This window comes from Aethalodelphis obliquidens, unplaced genomic scaffold (assembly GCF_003676395.1).
Source record: "Aethalodelphis obliquidens isolate GAN/ISIS:26980383/991018 unplaced genomic scaffold, ASM367639v1 scaffold89, whole genome shotgun sequence".
Taxonomy (NCBI): Eukaryota; Metazoa; Chordata; class Mammalia; order Artiodactyla; family Delphinidae; genus Aethalodelphis; species Aethalodelphis obliquidens.
The window spans coordinates 2387368-2404345 of record NW_020838033.1 but is presented as its reverse complement, the minus strand read 5'-3'; the positions used below and the strand labels follow the sequence as shown (position 1 = coordinate 2404345).

At 37.1% G+C, this 16978-nt stretch overlaps 1 protein-coding gene and 1 non-coding gene across 2 annotated transcripts in view; both read right to left on the bottom strand.

Moving 5' to 3' along the window:
- SKAP1 (src kinase associated phosphoprotein 1) overlaps positions 1-16978 on the bottom strand; it is a 276617-nt gene that overhangs the window by 249866 nt on the left and 9773 nt on the right. The window lies entirely within an intron of this gene.
- LOC113613834 (small nucleolar RNA SNORA49) lies at positions 16696-16823 on the bottom strand. The gene has a single exon (XR_003430379.1). It is a non-coding gene; the product is annotated as a small nucleolar RNA SNORA49 (small nucleolar RNA).

Sequence of the window (16978 nt, the reverse complement as noted above, 5' to 3'; positions counted from 1 at the left end):
AAATGACAAAACCACCTCTGATGATATTTATTATCTATTTGTGACAAAACTATATTAAATAGAAGTAAAAGAATACCTTCTTAACCTAAGGAATATGTATGTCGCAAACTAGCATCATATTTATGGCTGAAACACTAAAGTCATTATTATTTTATTTATTTATTTTTTTTGCGGTACGTGGGCCTCTCACTGCTGTGGCCTCTCCCATCGCAGAGCACAGGCTCCGGACGTGCAGGCCCAGCGGCCATGGGTCACAGGCCCAGCCGCTCCGCGGCATGTGGGATCTTCCCAGACCGGGGCACAAACCCGTGTCCCCTGCGTCGGCAGGCGGACTGTCAACCACTGTGCCACCAGGGAAGCCCTAAAGTCAATATTATTAAAGATCGTTTTTCCAGCTACTCCCACTGTCAAATAACATTGTTCTGGAGGTTCTAGACAAAAAGAAGTCTTAGAAGGAAAAAAAACATCATTATGCACAGATATTATAACCAAAGACATATAAGCTTAAAACTATGAAGTTGGAAAACTTTTAGAAATTGTAAGAATTCACTAGGGTAGCCAGAAAATAAATTCTTTAAAAATCGGTAGCTTTCTGGGTAATAGTAGAATAGCCTATGTTGGAAACACTTTCCCATAGATAAGAATTATCAACACTAGACAAAAAATTCAAAAGCAACTATTTTAGGGCACCAAACAGTAGCCAAAAGCAGGCAGAAATTGGTGGGGATTTGATCCTTGAAAGAAAGGAACTGCAGGGTGAGACTTGTGTTTATATAGCTTTTCACCTAAAGGTACTCCCAGTCCATGTGGGGTGGAGTGGCTAGGGAGCACCCTTAGGCAAAGAGCTTAGTGGGCTGTGGGAAAACACCAAATGCCACAACTTACATATACTTGGAATCTCAGAAAAAGGTTAAAACCAGAATAGGACAGAAAATGTACCAGAAGAAATAATCGTCAAAAATTTCGCAAATTTGATGAAAAATATTAATTTACAGATTCAAGAAGCTCAGTGGACCTCAAGTAGGATAAACATAAAGAAAACTAAACACTGGCAAATTATAGTCAAACTGCTGAAAATCTAAGATAAAGAGAAGAATTTCAAAGAAGCTAGAGAAAATGATCCATTACCCATAAGAAAATAATGATAGGAATGAGAGTTAACTTTTCATCAAAAATAATGGAGGCCAGAAGACACTAGAACGACACATTTAAAGTGCTGAAAAGAAAAAGGGAAAAAAACCTGTCAACCCAGAATTCTATATCCAATGACAATAGCTGTCGAAATGTACAGGCAAAATAAAGACGTTTTTCAGATAAACAAAAACTGAGAAAACTTTTTGCTAACAAACTGCTCTAAAAAAAAAAATGTAAATGAAATTCATCAAGCTGAAAGGAACTGACACCAAAGGGAAATTCAGATCTACAGGGGTACCAAAATGCTAAATATGTGGGTAAATATAAAATATTATCACTTTTTTCCTCTTTCTCTTCATTTCTTCAAAAGATAACTGGCGAGCTAAAGCACAGATTATAACACTGCATTGCACAGCTTATAACATATGTACATGAAAAATATGTGACAGCAATAAAACAGAGGATGGGGGAAGGGGAGAAAATGAACCCCCTTTAGTGGTATAAAATTAACTCTGAGTAGCCTGTGATAAGTTAAGGAACATATTGTAATCACTGGAACAACCCTAACAAACAAAATAAGGAGGAACAATTTTCTAAAATAGAGAAATTAAAATGGAATACTAAAAGCATTTGATTAATTTTTTTAAAAACAAGTGTAATAAAAAAATGTGACAATTGCAAAACAGATAGTTAAATGGTAGACCCTAGATCCATCCATAACAATAGTTATATTAGATGTAAATGAATTAAACACTTCAATTAAAAAGCAGAGATTTTCCTAACTGAATAAAAATGCAAGACCCAATTATATGCTTTCTACAGGAGACACTTTTTTCCTTCCAGTTTTATTGAGATATAATTGACATACAGCACTATGTAAGTTTAAGATGTACAGCATAATGATTTGACTTACATATGCCAAGAAATGATTACCACAGTAAGATTAGTGAATACCTATCATCTCATATAGACACAAAATTAAAAATTTTTTCCTTGTGATAAGACCTCTAAAGATTTACTCTCTTAACAACTTTCATATAAACTGTACAGCAGTGTTAATTATATTTATCATGTTGTACATTACATCCCTAGTATTTATTTATCTTATGACTGGAGATCTGTACCTTTTTTTTTTTTTTTTTTTTTTGGCGGTACGGGGGCCTCTCACTGTTGTGGCCTCTCCCGTTGCGGAGCACAGGCCCCAGACACGCAGGCTCAGCGGCCATGGCTCACGGGCCTAGCTGCTGCGTGGCATGTGGGATCTTCCCGGACCAGGGCACGAACCTGTGTCCCCTGCATTGGCAGGCGGACTCTCAACCACTGTGCCACCAGGGAAGCCCTGGAGATCTGTATCTTTTGACTGCCTTCATCCAGTTCCCCCTCCCTCCACCCTCCACCTTTGGCAATTGCAAATCTGATCTCTTTTTCTATGAGTTTATTTGTTTTTGAAGTATAATTGACTTACAACACTATGTTAGTTCCTGGCACACAACATAATGATTCAAAATTGCTATACATCTCAAAATGATCACCATGATAAGTCTAGTTATCTGTCAGCATACAAAGATATTACATAATTATTGGCTATATTCTCCAAACTGTATATTTCATACCTGTGACTCATTTATTTTGTAACTGGAAGTTTGTACCTCTTAATCTCCCTCACCTCACCTATTTCTCTCCTCCCACCTCCCCACTACCCTCCCCTCTGGCTACCACCTGTTTGTTCTCTGTATCTATGACTCTGTTTCCATTTAGTTATATTTGTTCATATTTGTTTTGTTTTTAAGATTCCACATATAAGTGAAATCATACAGTATTTGTCTTTCTCTGTCTGACTTACTTCACTTAGCATAATACCCTCAAGGGCATACTTATCTTGTTCCTGACCTTAGAGGAAATACTTTCAGCTTTTCGTCATTCAGTATGATGTTAGCTGTAGGCTTGTCACACATGGCCTTTATTATGTTGAGGTATATTCCCTCTATACCCATTTTACTGAGAGTTTTTATAATAAATGGATGTTGAATTTTGTCAAAATCTTTTTCTGCAACATATGATGATCATATGATTTTTATTCTTCAATTTGTTAATGTAGTGTATCACAGTGATTGATTTGTGGATATTGAACCATCCTTGCATCCCTGGGATTAATCCCACTTGATCATGGTGTATGATCCTTTTAATGTACTGTTGATTTGGTTTGCTAATATTTTGTTGAGGATTTTTGCATCTATGTTCATCAGTGATATTGGCCTGTAATTTTCTTTTTTTGTTATATCTTTGTCTGGTTTTGGTATCAGGGTGATGCTGGTTTCACAGAATGTGTTCAGAAGCATTCCTTCCTCTGCAATTGTTTTGGAATAGTTGGGAAGGATAGGTGTTAACCCTTCTCTAAATGTTTGGCAGAATTCACCTGTAAAGCCATCTAGTCCTGGAATTTTGTTTCTTGGGAGTTTTTAAAATACTGATTCAATTCATGTTTTGTATTTCTTCCTGATTCAGCCTTGAGAGATTGTACATTACTAGGAATTTGTCCATTTCTTCTAGGTTGTCCATTTTATTGGCATATAATTGTTCAAAGTAATCTATAAGAGACACACTTTAAATATAAAGACACAGATAGGCTGAAGAAAAAGAATGGAAATTATACAGTACGCAAAGAGTAAACATAAGGAAGATGGAATGGGTATACTAATGTAAGACAAAGTAGACTTCAGTACATGGAGTATTACAAGAGATAAAGAGGGATATTTCATAATGATAAAAGGGCCAAGTCATCAGGAAGATAGAACAATTATAAAGTGTATGCACATAATAAAATAGCTGCAAAATACCTGAAGCAAATTCCAATGCAACTAAAGTAAGAAAAAGACATATCTACAATCATAGTTGGGGATTTTACTACCCTGTTTCAGAAACTAATAGAACAACTACACAAATAATCAGCAAAGAGATAGAGGACCTGAACAACACTATCAACAACTTTGATCTAATTGACATTCATAGAATGCTACATCTAACAACTACAGAATACACTTTTTTTAAAGTGCATATGAAATGTTCACCAAGATATACCTTATTCTAGTCCATAAAATAAGTCTTATAAACACCAAAAGTCGGGCTTCCCTGGTGGCGCAGTGGTTGAGAGTCCACCTGTCAATGCAGGGGACACGGGTTCATGCCCCGGTTCGGGAAGGTCCCACATGGCGTGGAGCGGCTGGGCCCGTGAGCCATGGCCGCTGAGCCTGCGCGTCCAGAGCCTGTGCTCCGCAACAGGAGAGGCCACAACAGTGAGAGGCCCACGTACCGCAAAAAAACAAACAAAAAAAAAACACCAGAAGTCTAAAATCTTAGAGTATGTTCTCTGACCATAAAATAAGTTAGAAATCAATAACAATGAGATATCTAAAAAGCCTCAATTTGAAGTAACGTAAATCAAAGAGGAAATACTCTTCTTTGAATAGACTGAATGATTATAAAATACAACACATCCAAATTTGTAGGACGCAGTTAAATCCACACTTAAGGGAAACATACAGCTTTAAATGCTTATGGTAGAAAAGAAGAAAGGATTAAAATCAATGATCTAAGTTTTCATCTTAAGAAACTAGAAAAAGAAGAACAAACTAAACTCCAAGCAGGAAAAAGAAATTAATAAAGATAAGAATGGAAATCAATTAAATAGAGAGCCGAAAAAACATTGGTTGGTTCTTTTAAAAGACCAATAAATTTGATAAGTCCCTAAATGTTTTATCAAGATTCATAAAAGGAAAAAAGAGAAAACCCAAATTACCAATATCAGATTGAGAGGGGAAAAGGAAGAAAAGATATTTCTCACACCTTAGAAAACAAACACAAACATACTTACCTTTCCCTCTAACAAAAAAGGCATTGTTACCGTAGAAACATCGGAAAATAAAGAAATTGATATAAGGAACAAAATTTGCAATCCCATCCTCTTTCAGGTTTTTGTTTTTTGTTTTTTTGGCCACGCCGGGCAGCATGCGGGATCTTAATTCCCTGACCAGCGATCGCACCCGTGCCCCCTGCAGTGGAAGCATGGAGTCCTAATCACGGGACCACCAGGGAACTCCTAACTGTTTCAGTTTTTATTCTGTGCTAACAAAACCTTTTTATTTTCATTTACAAAAATGAGATATCAAATGTTCTGAATTTTTTCCACTAAACCCTGGTTATTGGTTATATCATAGATCATATAATGAAATATTATATAACCAATTAAAAATAATATTCATGAAGAAAATTTAAGGAATTCAAAAATTCTCACAGCCTATTATTAACACAATACTGAACGAAAAGGAGAAGGAGAAGAGGAAGAAGAAGAAGAAAAGGAAGAGGAAGGGGGGAGGAGGAGGAGGAAGAGTAGAGGGAGGATGACAGGAGGAGAAAGAAGGAGGAATGCTGAAGGACTGACATTACTCAACTTAAAGACTTACTACTATGCTACAGTGATCAAGATGGAGTAGTACTGTTGGAAGAACAGACACAGATCAATGGAACAGAACAGAAAACACAGAAATAGCCTCGCACAAACACAGTCAACAGATCTTTGACAAAGATGTAAAGGTAATTCAGTGGAGAGAGGATAGTCTTTTTAACAACTTGTGCTGTGACAACTAGACATCCAAATGAAAAAAAAAAAAAAGGCACAGCTCTAACTTTTCACAAACATTAACTCAGAGTGGATCATAGACCTAAATGTAAAATGCAAAACTATAAAATCTTAGAAGATAACACAGGAGAAAATGTAGGTGACCTTGGGTTTGCCAATGAGTTTTTAGTTACAAGACCGAAAGCATGATGAATGAAAGAAATAATTTAGGCTTCATTAAAATGAAAAACTTCTGTTCCGCAAAAGACAGTGTTAAGAGAATGAAAAGACAAGCCACAGACTGGTAGAAAATCTTTACAAAACACATATCTAATAAAGGACTTATATCCAAAATATTCAAAGAACTCTTAAAACTCAACAATAAGAAAACAAACAACCCAATTTTAAAATGGACATAAGATGTGCATTTGTCATCTGTGTACCTTCTCACCAAAGAAGATACACAGATGACAAATAAGCATATGAAAAGACACTCAGCATCATGTCATTAGGGAATTGCAAATTAAAACAACAATGCGATATCACTATGTAACTATTAGAATGGATAAATTTTTTAAAATTGACAATACCGATAGCTGGCAAGGATGTAGAGCAACCAGAACTCTCATTAATTGCTGATGGGAATGTAAAATGGTATAGCCACTTTGGAAGATGGTCTGGTTTCTTCCAAAGCTAAACATAGTCTTATCAAAAGATCCAGCAATCACACTCCTGAGTATTCGCCCAATTGAGTTGAAAACTTATGTCCACACCAAAATCTGCACAGAAATGTTTATAGCAGCTTTATTTATACTTGCTAAAATTTTGGAAGCAACCAAAGTGTCCTTCAGTAGGTGAGTGGATAAATAAATTGTGGTACATACAAACAGTGGAATACTAGTCAGTGCTAACAAGAAATGAGCTCTCAAGCCATGAAAAAACATGGGGGAAGTTTAAATGCATATCACTATGTGAAAGAAGTCAATCTGAAGAGGCTACATACTGTATGATTCCAACTACATAGCATCCTGGAAAAGGCAACACTATAAAAAGATCAGGGGTTCAAGAGGAGTCAGGGAGGGATGAATAGGTAAAGCACAGGAGGCTTTTAGGGCAGTGAAACTATACTGTATGATACTTTAATAATGGTTGACACATGGCTTTATGTAATTATCAAAACCTATAGGACTTTACAACACAAAGAATGAGCCTTAATGTCTGCAAATTTCAAAAACTTGTTTAGCAGGTTGGGGAATCTCAGGAAAAAATGCAGACTGTAACAACATAATCTTAACTGATTACAAATATATGAATTAAACTCACTGAAGAAATGGGGGAAAGGTACTGACCTAAGCAACACTGGAAATGGGTAGTCTATAAGACCAAAGGCAAAAGGAACTGCACGTGAATACTGGACCCTAGTCAATAAAGTTGTTTCCAATGGGTGTAGGGGTTATCAATTCTTATACTGCTATACATGTATACTCTAATCAAACAATAAATGGATGATGAATGGTGGGAGCCAAGTTTCTTAGTGTTGGAGTGGAAAAGATAAGAGCAAGCAGCAAGAATATTAAGGAGAAGAGCTGAATAGACATTTTTCCAAAGAAGACATACAGATGGCCAACGGACACAAGAAAAGATGTTCAACATTATTATTAGAGAAATGCAAATCAACACCACAATGAGATATCACCTCACACCCCTTAGAATAACTATTATCAAAAAGGTAAGAAGTAATAAGTGCTGGAGGAGATGTGGAGAAAAAGGAACCCTCATGCACTGTTGGTAGGAGTGTAAATTGGTGCAGCCACTATGGAAAACAGTATGGAGATCCCTCAAAAAATTACAAATTAAACTAATATATGATCCAGCTGTTCCACTTCTGGGTATTTATCCAAAGAATACAAACACACTAATTCAAAAAGATATATGTACCTCTATATTCAGCACAGCATTTTTTACAAGAGCTAAGATATGGAAACAGCCATCAGTACATGAATGGATAAGGAAGATGTGGTATATATAAATACAATATATTACCATTCAGCTATAAAATGATGAAATCTTGCCATTTGTGACAACATGGATGGACCTTGAGGGTATTATGCTAAGCGAAATAAGTCAGAGGGAGAAACAAATACTGTATGATTTCACTCATATGTGAAATATAAAAAACAAACAAATAAAATAAATGAACAAAACAGACCAAAAAGAACAAACACGTAGATACAGAGAACAGAGTATTGGTTATCGGAGGGGGTGGGCGGTGAAATGGGTAAAAGGGGGTCAACTGTACATGACAGATAGAAACTAAATTTTTGGTGGTGAGCACACTGTAATGTATACAGAAGTAGAAATATAATGTTGTACAAATGAAACTTATAAAATGTTATAAAACAATGTGAGCTCAATTTAAAAAAAGAATAGTAAGGAGTCTAAAATGAATTAAGAATTGAAGACATCAATAAGAACTCATGTTTAACTTTGTATAGATACAGATGGTTACGTATAGAAATTGCTTATAGATATATTTATATGTGGGGTTACCTTGCACACATATATTTCTTTGCTTTGTCAGCTGAGAAGGCCTAAAAGAAACAACATTCCAGTGACAATGAGCACACCTACTACCCAGATATTGATTTCTAATACCAATCTTCAGTAAAAGGAACCAACGCTTTTTTGAGAGATGGCTGATTTTAGGACTGGGGCAGGACACATATAAGATGACCCTGGAGCATCTTGTAGTGCCAGAAAGTAAGGAAGTGCCCAAAACACACACACACACACACACACACACACACACACACACACAAAATTCATGGGGCATGTCAAAAGGAGCCCAGGAGCCAAATAAAAGAGCGCCCAATGGCCAAAGCTAGAACAATTTGAGCAACAAAGTTAGGTAACATTGGATTATAACTCAAAGTATAAGTATTCATGAGTCCACAATGATATAAATAAGTAACTTAATACATGGGAGGAGAACACACAAATCTCCAGTGCAGAAGAATTCCAAATAAGTTATATAGATACACCATCTTAAAGAAGAAGAAGCATAACTCCCAACACTTAAGTGTAGATTGCACATGGAGACTTCCTTCCGAAGAGTACAGTATTGAAAGGGGAAATAAACAGTAACTTGACAGTGGAGAAACCTGACAATAACTATATCAGCCAGGTGATCAAAGTCAACATCAACAGTCATAAATCATGTTGATAGTATGTACCCTCGACATTTGATGAGAATGGCTCTTTACGTCTGTGATCTCCTTTCCAAACACCTGTAGCCCTAGTCTAATCACGAGAAAAACATCAGACAAATTCTGATATAGGGCGTTCTACAGTATACTTGACCAGTACTCCTCAAAACTCTCAAGGTCATCAAAAACAAGGAAAGTTTGAGAAACGGCTGCAGAGAAGAGGAGTCTAAAGAAATAAATTAAATGAGGTATCCTGGATAGGATCCTGGAAAACAGAAAGGACGTTAGGTAAAATCTAAGGAAAATGGAATAAACTACAGACTTAGTCAATAACATATCAATATTGGTTCATTAATTGTAATAAATGTATCATAGTAATGTGAAATGTTAATAATGGAGGAAACTGGGGGTAAGGGGAATAGGAGAACTCTGTACTACCCACTCAATCTTTCTGTAAATTTAAAGCTATTCTAAAAACTAGTCTATTAATTTTTTAAAGTGGTATATGATATAATCTTCACATTTTACCAGAAGAACAGGGGAGGGACTGGGTTAAATTCATTCATTAACCCAATCTTTATTGAGTCCCTCCTATAGGTCAGTCAGGCACTGTGATAAACACCAAAATATTAACAATGGTCATCTCTAGGTAGTGGAATTACAAGCCATTTTTATCATCTTCTTCATACTTTTTTATATTTTCTAAATGTTCTAAAATATGTGTTTTAGAATATGAAAAAATAAGTAAAATTAAAATCACTATGCAAGCATAATGTAATACTACTCTTAGCTTGGATAGACAGATTTTAATTTTTCTTCCTCCTCTTCATTTCACTCAGTGGTAGTGGGCTGTGCTGGTTCATAGCTGGGAATAGGAAAGGAGGCCACCCAAGCAGAGAGAAAGTGGGGAATAGAGATCCTGTGAGAGATGGATGGTTAAAATGAATACTTCATGCCTATAGATGATAAATGTAGATATATATACATATTATTTTGAACTTCTACTCTCCTTACTAAATGCTTATAAGTAAAATATCCCATGTAATTATATTTGTATATACTAAAACTGCTAAAACGGAATCAACAGGATATAATTATCCCCCAACTCATTGGGGGGATATTTGATAATTTGATATTTTATTATGACTTTACTTTTTAAGTTTCACTTTAAATTACTTTTTTGAAGGCTTCATTTCAAAACACTTTAGAGGGCCACTTGTTAATTTAAGTACTTGTTCCTTCACCTGCAGGTGTCATCTACTCAGGGGAATAAAATGACACGAAGACAATCTCTTCCATCTGTCTCATCATTTTTTTTGAAAAAGCTGATCTAAAAATACTCCCACAACTCACTAGATGAACAAATTTATAATCATAAAAACATAAATAAGTCAAAAGCAAGAGCTATAGGAGGGATTATACATCTAGTATTTTATACACTTTCCAACTCATTTTATGAAGCCAGCATAACCCTGATATCAAAACTTGATACAGATATTAAGGAAATTACAGACCAACATATAATACAGTTGCCTTTCAATTTGCAAGATGATGCTACTTACAGTGATTATGACCTCAAGGTGCCTGAGCAACCCTGCTCAGAAACACATTACTCACCACTGAACAAGGAAGAGATTTTCACCTCCTGTATTTAACCAAGTTTACCACTCTCTCTGGGTGGGTTTTCCATTAAGCAATCAGCCTTGTACAAACAAGGACTCCTTTAATATAAACATCATGTCCTATCACATCAGGATGCCTTAGGCTCCTGCAACTGCAAAATCCAGAGTGAAAAACACCACTAACTGAGTAAGAACACTCCTGAGGTGCCTCTGACATCACAGCACTCACTACACATAATACTTGATGTTACAGGGTCTACACCTAGTTACCTTTGACTGGTGAGTGAGCAATACCACACTGGTGTAAATGTCCTCACACCAAAGAAAAAAGACAAAATCAGAAACATACCATAAACGATGCCACATTTTTTCTGAATGCCTTTATTCTTTAACAAATATTTACTGAGCACTTATTACATGCTAAATACTGAAAAAGTGCACAAGATAGATCTAAACTAAAAGTTTACAGTCTACCAAAGAATAAAGACTTAAATAGACAATCAGAATAAATTGTGATATGAGTTATAATAAGAAAAGTGAGGGGGGCACAGGCCTAGAGTGGATGCAACTAGTCTAGAGGGAAGTAAGTCAGGGGAGATCTCTCAGAGACCTGACCTTTCATCTGAAGCCCACAGATTAGCAGGTCAAGTATGTCTGCTGGGGATGGGGAGGAGGTGGTAGAATGAGGAAAAGAATGGCATAAGCGTGGGAACATTATGTGCAAAGGTCCTGAGGTGATAGATGTTAGTTCAGTTGGAGAGACTGAAAGAATTCTTACTTGGAGGGCAGAACATAAAGGTTAGGGGTGAGAGGACAGTGATGAAAGATTATTCTGGAAGGCAAGCTTGTAGCAACATACAGTATTTTGTACTAAAAGTAATATACAATGATTTTAAGTCTCATGTTTAAACGGTAAACAGCTCTGGCAAAGATGCATCTTCCTATTATAATTCACAGCTTCCCTAAAACATAGATTCCCTCAGCTTCCAGGCAACTTATGGATATCTATTCGAGCAAACCAGAGTAGGAAAAGAAGATAGAAAAAGAAAACAAAGAAGGACAAGGGGACAGAGGGTATGTGGAACTCTGTAGACATGATATAATCATCACATCCCTGGGAGAAACCACTGCACGGCCTAAGGCCAGATGAAAAGATTCTGACTTGACAGGATGCACCCAAGATCTCTAGGTTCTGTAGACTGGTCAAAGTCTCTTACATTCTCCCAAACCTCTGACCTTGTCCATTTAAGAGGCTACTCTTCTATTTGGAGAAGAATGACATCCTATGTGTCACATTTTTCAAACTAGTGAAAAATAAAGGTTGCCTCCATCTGTTTTCTAAGTAATGCTCCTAATACACAGAAAGAACAAAATATTTAAGTTGGTGTTCTTTAACAGTTACAAATTTTTTTTGTTGATATATTGTTTCTAAAACTCAAAAGTTTGCTTCAATCAATCTTCTATTTGAAGGCAGGATGAATGGCCAAATGCTGCTGAAAACAATTCCACCAACCAAAAACCAATCAAAGTGTTCCTAGAGGGGATATTTTGCAAAAGTATTTGAACTACTAAAGCAGAACTCACATTTCTGAAAAGAAGGGTGCCATGAATTTCTGCCCATATTGGCATTATACCCAAGAAAATATTTGAGATTTTTGTCTACATGCAAAAAGTGTTGGCATAGGCTAAAATGACTCACCAAATTAATTCTGTTAAGTTTAAGGCTGGGCAGTATTTCAGACCCTCTATTTAGATTTTTTTAAAAAGTCCCCAAGTACTTGCAAATACTTGTTAAATGTGAATGGTTGTCCTGGCTGAGCACAATCACAGAAATATCCATTCTCTCACTGCTGCTGCTTTGATAGTCATTATACTTCAACAACCTTCTGCTGACTTCCATCATCACTCCTCACCCCATCTCATAGCCCCCTCCTCTTATCATAGCACGTCCAAGCCGTTGGCAGCCACACTCTCAATGGGAGATGGGGTCGGAAGTAAGGAGACAGGAGAGGAAGAGAGGGAGATGAGAGGAAATTCTGTTCTCCTTTTGCTCTGGGTCCCTGCACTGGCTCTCACCTCCCCGCTAGGTGAGGCCCATTCCTGCTCTCATTCTGGCTCATTAAATAAGTCTCCTCTCTAATCCTGGGAACCCCAACCTAGCTCCCACCCAGCTCCTCATACCTTTCCCAGTCCTGCCCATTGGAGTCACTCTCCAGTCAGAACACCAACATCAGAGCTTGGAGTTAGGGAACAGGGGATAAAGGGAGTGTTCCCACTGACAAAGAGGGATACAAAATAATTTTTAAAAATGGGCTGGCCTGGAAATCAACCTAAGGAACATGGTTCTTTTTCCCATTAAAAAAAAGGGGTCTAAAAGAAAATACCTAAGTAAACATTAGAAAACAATCTATTCACTGTTTTAAAAAAAATTGTAGGAGCAGGATACTACTTCAGCCTCATCTCTTAAATTTTCAGTGATACCTAGTGTTTTTTTCTAATCAAAATGTTTAATTTATCTTATAGATGCTTCACTCTGAACACTTTGAAGAAGTTAAAGCCTTAAAGATGAGACATCACCCCTCTAGGATGGAGATGGGAGCCTGTATGGAGAAAGGAGGGGTGTAGAAAATGTTTGTTGGGATTGTGGAGAAGAGAAGGGGATATCAAAGGGAGGAGGGACTCCTCTCAGGGACCCATCCCAGGAGTCCTTTGCTTGGATTGCTGCGGTAGGCAGGGAGTAAAGATCTGCATCATCCTCGGGACTTCCTTGAGTGAGCCGCCAACAGTAAGATGTCCTTTCCAGTCACAGACTATGTCCACCCACTTTGCCATGCCTAGCAAATCATGCCCGCCAAACTAAAACAATCTCTACCTTGGAAGTAACATAAGGCCACATTTCATTCTAGATACCTGAGTATTCTATTTGTCTGGGTGTTTAATTAAATGTCACACCTATCCCTTTATGTAACATATTGCTATTTTACAGAAAAAAATGGCCTGGTTGCTGATCCAACTTCTACAAAGTCTCATTGACAGCTTCTGGTAGAAACAAACAAAAAATAATAATTTCTGATTCCTTGTTACAAATATGCTGAAGGTATCCGACCATTAGTATTTCTGCAGTGACTTAAATATCTCCCTAAAATCAAACCTCTGAAACTTTAGTGTTCATTTTTCTATTCTAACGATGGAAGACTTCATAGAAACCTTGTCTTGCCCATTTTCACACAAATTAAATAAAAGTATCATAGTGGGGGAAAATGACTTTGTTTGCTTAGAACTTGTTTTAAACCTTGCATTAAATTTTCGATCTGGCAATCAGTTTTAATCCTTAAGGCATATATTTCTTGCTTTTTGTTAAGGGGTAAAACTTGTTGGCAAGGTTAAAATCATACCCACCAGCTTTGTTTTGGCTTGCAGGAAGTTGTCAGCATACAATAGAGAAACTGTCAGCATGTTCTGGCTGTGGTTTGCTTCAACCTGCTGATTGTTTCTGCCCCATGACCCAAGAAATGTGTGTTTATATTTTTCATTCTCTTACCTCCTGAAGGGGAAAAAAATGACAATACCTATATACTCACAGCACAGAGAAAACAAAAACCAGGAACGAAAACACAGATAGTACTTAGGATTAAGTTTTAACTACTGGCCAGTCTACAAATCTAGGATTAACACTTCTGCAATCTTCCATTTGAGAGTCTAAGAATCTATCCTACAGAAATATTTGCATATGTACACAAAGATGCAGATATGTTCTCTACAGCACTGTGGAAATACCAAAAAATCTGGAAACGATCTAAACATCCTTCAATAGGTGAATAGTTAAAAAATTCTGAAATACTGTGCAACAGTTTAAAAATGAATATATATATATGAATATATACATAGATGCATATGGAAAGGTATCCAATGGTGCTATGATAAAAAACCAAGTAGTCTATATACTTATTTTATTTTTCATTGAACTTTCGTTGATTTACAATAGTGTTAGCTTCAGGTATACAGCAAAGTGATTCAGATATATATATATATATATATATATATATATATATATATATATATATACACACTCTTTTCAGATTCTTTTCCATTATAGGTTATTACAAGATATTGAATATAGCTCCCTGTGCTATAGAGTAAATCCTTGTTTATCTATTTTATATATAGTGGTGCATATCTTTTAACACCATACTCCTAATTTACACCACCCCACCTTCTCCTTTGGTAACCATAAGTTTGTTTCCTATGTCTGTGAGTCTGTTTCTGTTTTGTAAATAAGTCCATTTGTATTATTTTTTTTAGATTCCACATATAAGTGATATATAATATTTGTCTTTCTCTGACTTACTTCACTTAGTACAATAATCTCTAGGCCCATCCATATTGCTGCAAATTGCAACATTTCATTCCTTTTATGGATAGTATTCCATTGTGTGTGTGTGTGTGTGTGTGTGTGTGTGTGTGTGTGTATCACATCTTCTTTATCCATTCATCTGTTGATGGACACTTAGGTTGCTTCCATCTCTTGGCTATTGTAAATAGTGTTGCTATCAACACTGGGGTGCATATATCTTTTCAAATTAGAGTTTTCGTCTTTTCCAGATATATGCCCAAGAGTGCGATTGCTGGATCATATTAGTTCTATTTTTAGTTTTTTAAGGAACCTCCATATTGTTTTCCATAGTGGCTGCACCAATTTACATTCCCACCAACAGTGTACGAGGATTCCCTTTTCTCCACACCCTCTCCAGTGTTTATTATTTGTAGACTTTTTGATGATGGCCATTCTGACTGGTGTGAGGTGATACCTCGTTGTAGTTTTGATTTGCATTTCTCTAATAATTAGCGATGTTGAGTATCTTTTCATGTGCCTGTTGCCCATCTGGTTGCCTTCTTTGTAGAAATGTCTATTTAGTTCTGCCCATTTTTCGATTGAGTTGTTTTTTTCATATTGAGTTGTATAAGCTGTTTGTATATTTTGGACATTAACCTCTTGTTGGTCCCACAGTTTGCAAATATTTTTTCCCATTTTGTTAGGCTTTTTGTTTTGTTTTGTTTAGGGTTTCCTTTGCTGTGCAAACGCTTATAAGTTTGATTAGGACCCATTTGTTTACTTTTGCTTTTATTTCTATTGCCTTGGGAGACTGATCTAAGAAAAGACTGCTACGATTTATGTCAGAGAATGTTTTGCCTGTATTCTCTTCTAGGCGTCCTATGATGTCATGTCTTATATTTAAGTCTTTGAGCCATTTTGAGTTTATTTTTGTGTATGATGTGAGGGAGTGTTCTAATGTACGTTACTGATTTACATGAGGCTGTCCAGCTCTCCCAACACCACTTGCTGAAGAGGCTGTCTTTTCTCCATTGTACATGCTTGCTTCCTTTGTCAAAGATTAATTGACCTGAAGTATGTGTTTATTTCTCGGCTCTCTATTCTGTTCCATTGATCTATATGTCTGTTTTTGTGCCAATACCATGCTGGGGTTTTTTAAAATAAATTTATTGATTTTATTTATTTACTTTTGGCTGTGTTGGGTCTTTGCTGCTGCGCGCAGGCTTTCTCTAGTTGAGGTGAGCGGGGGCTACTCTTTGTTGTGGTGCATGGGCTTCTCATTGCAGTGGCTTCTCTTATTGCAGAGCACAGGCTCTAGATGCACAGGCTTCAGTAGTTGTGGCACGCAGGCTGAGTAGTTGTGGTTCATGGGCTCTAGAGCGCAGGCTCAGTAGTTGTGGCACACAGGCTTAGTTGCTCCACAGCATGTGGGATCTTCCGGGACCAGGGCTTGAACCCGTGTCCCCTGCATTGGCAGGTAGGTTCTTTTTTTTTTTTTCTGAGGCAAAATAAAACCCCGAGTTAGCATTCCTTCCAAACAACAAGAAACCTCTGACGTGTTCTGGTACTTATCAGTTAGAAATTATTCCGTAACAAAACTGTTCGGTTTGTGTTTCTTTTGACGCGAGCTCCGTGTTCCAATTACACCGGACTCTAGCATTTTATTCTGGCTCTTCCGGGCATGTGTGGCATCTCTCACTTACTGGTTGCTGATGCCTCTACCCTGTTTAAGCGTCGCCAGTCAGCAGGTACAGAAAGGAAAGTGTCCAACCCCACCCGACCTGTGCTGTCAGCTCCACGAATGGGCCCCACAGGACAGCAGTATCCCTGGGGAGGGATGCGTGCTCGTTCATGTACCCTCCGGTAATGCCAGGCACTTTACAGCAAAAGCCCCTGGAGTAAGGCCGAGGGAAGGCAGGCAGATTCTTAACCACTGCGCCACCAGGGAAGCCCTACCATGCTGTTTTGATTACTGTATCTTTGAATATTGCCTGAAGCCTGGGAGGGTTATGCCTCCAGCTTTGTTCCTTTTCCTCAGGACTGCTTTGGAAATTCTGGGTCTTTTGTG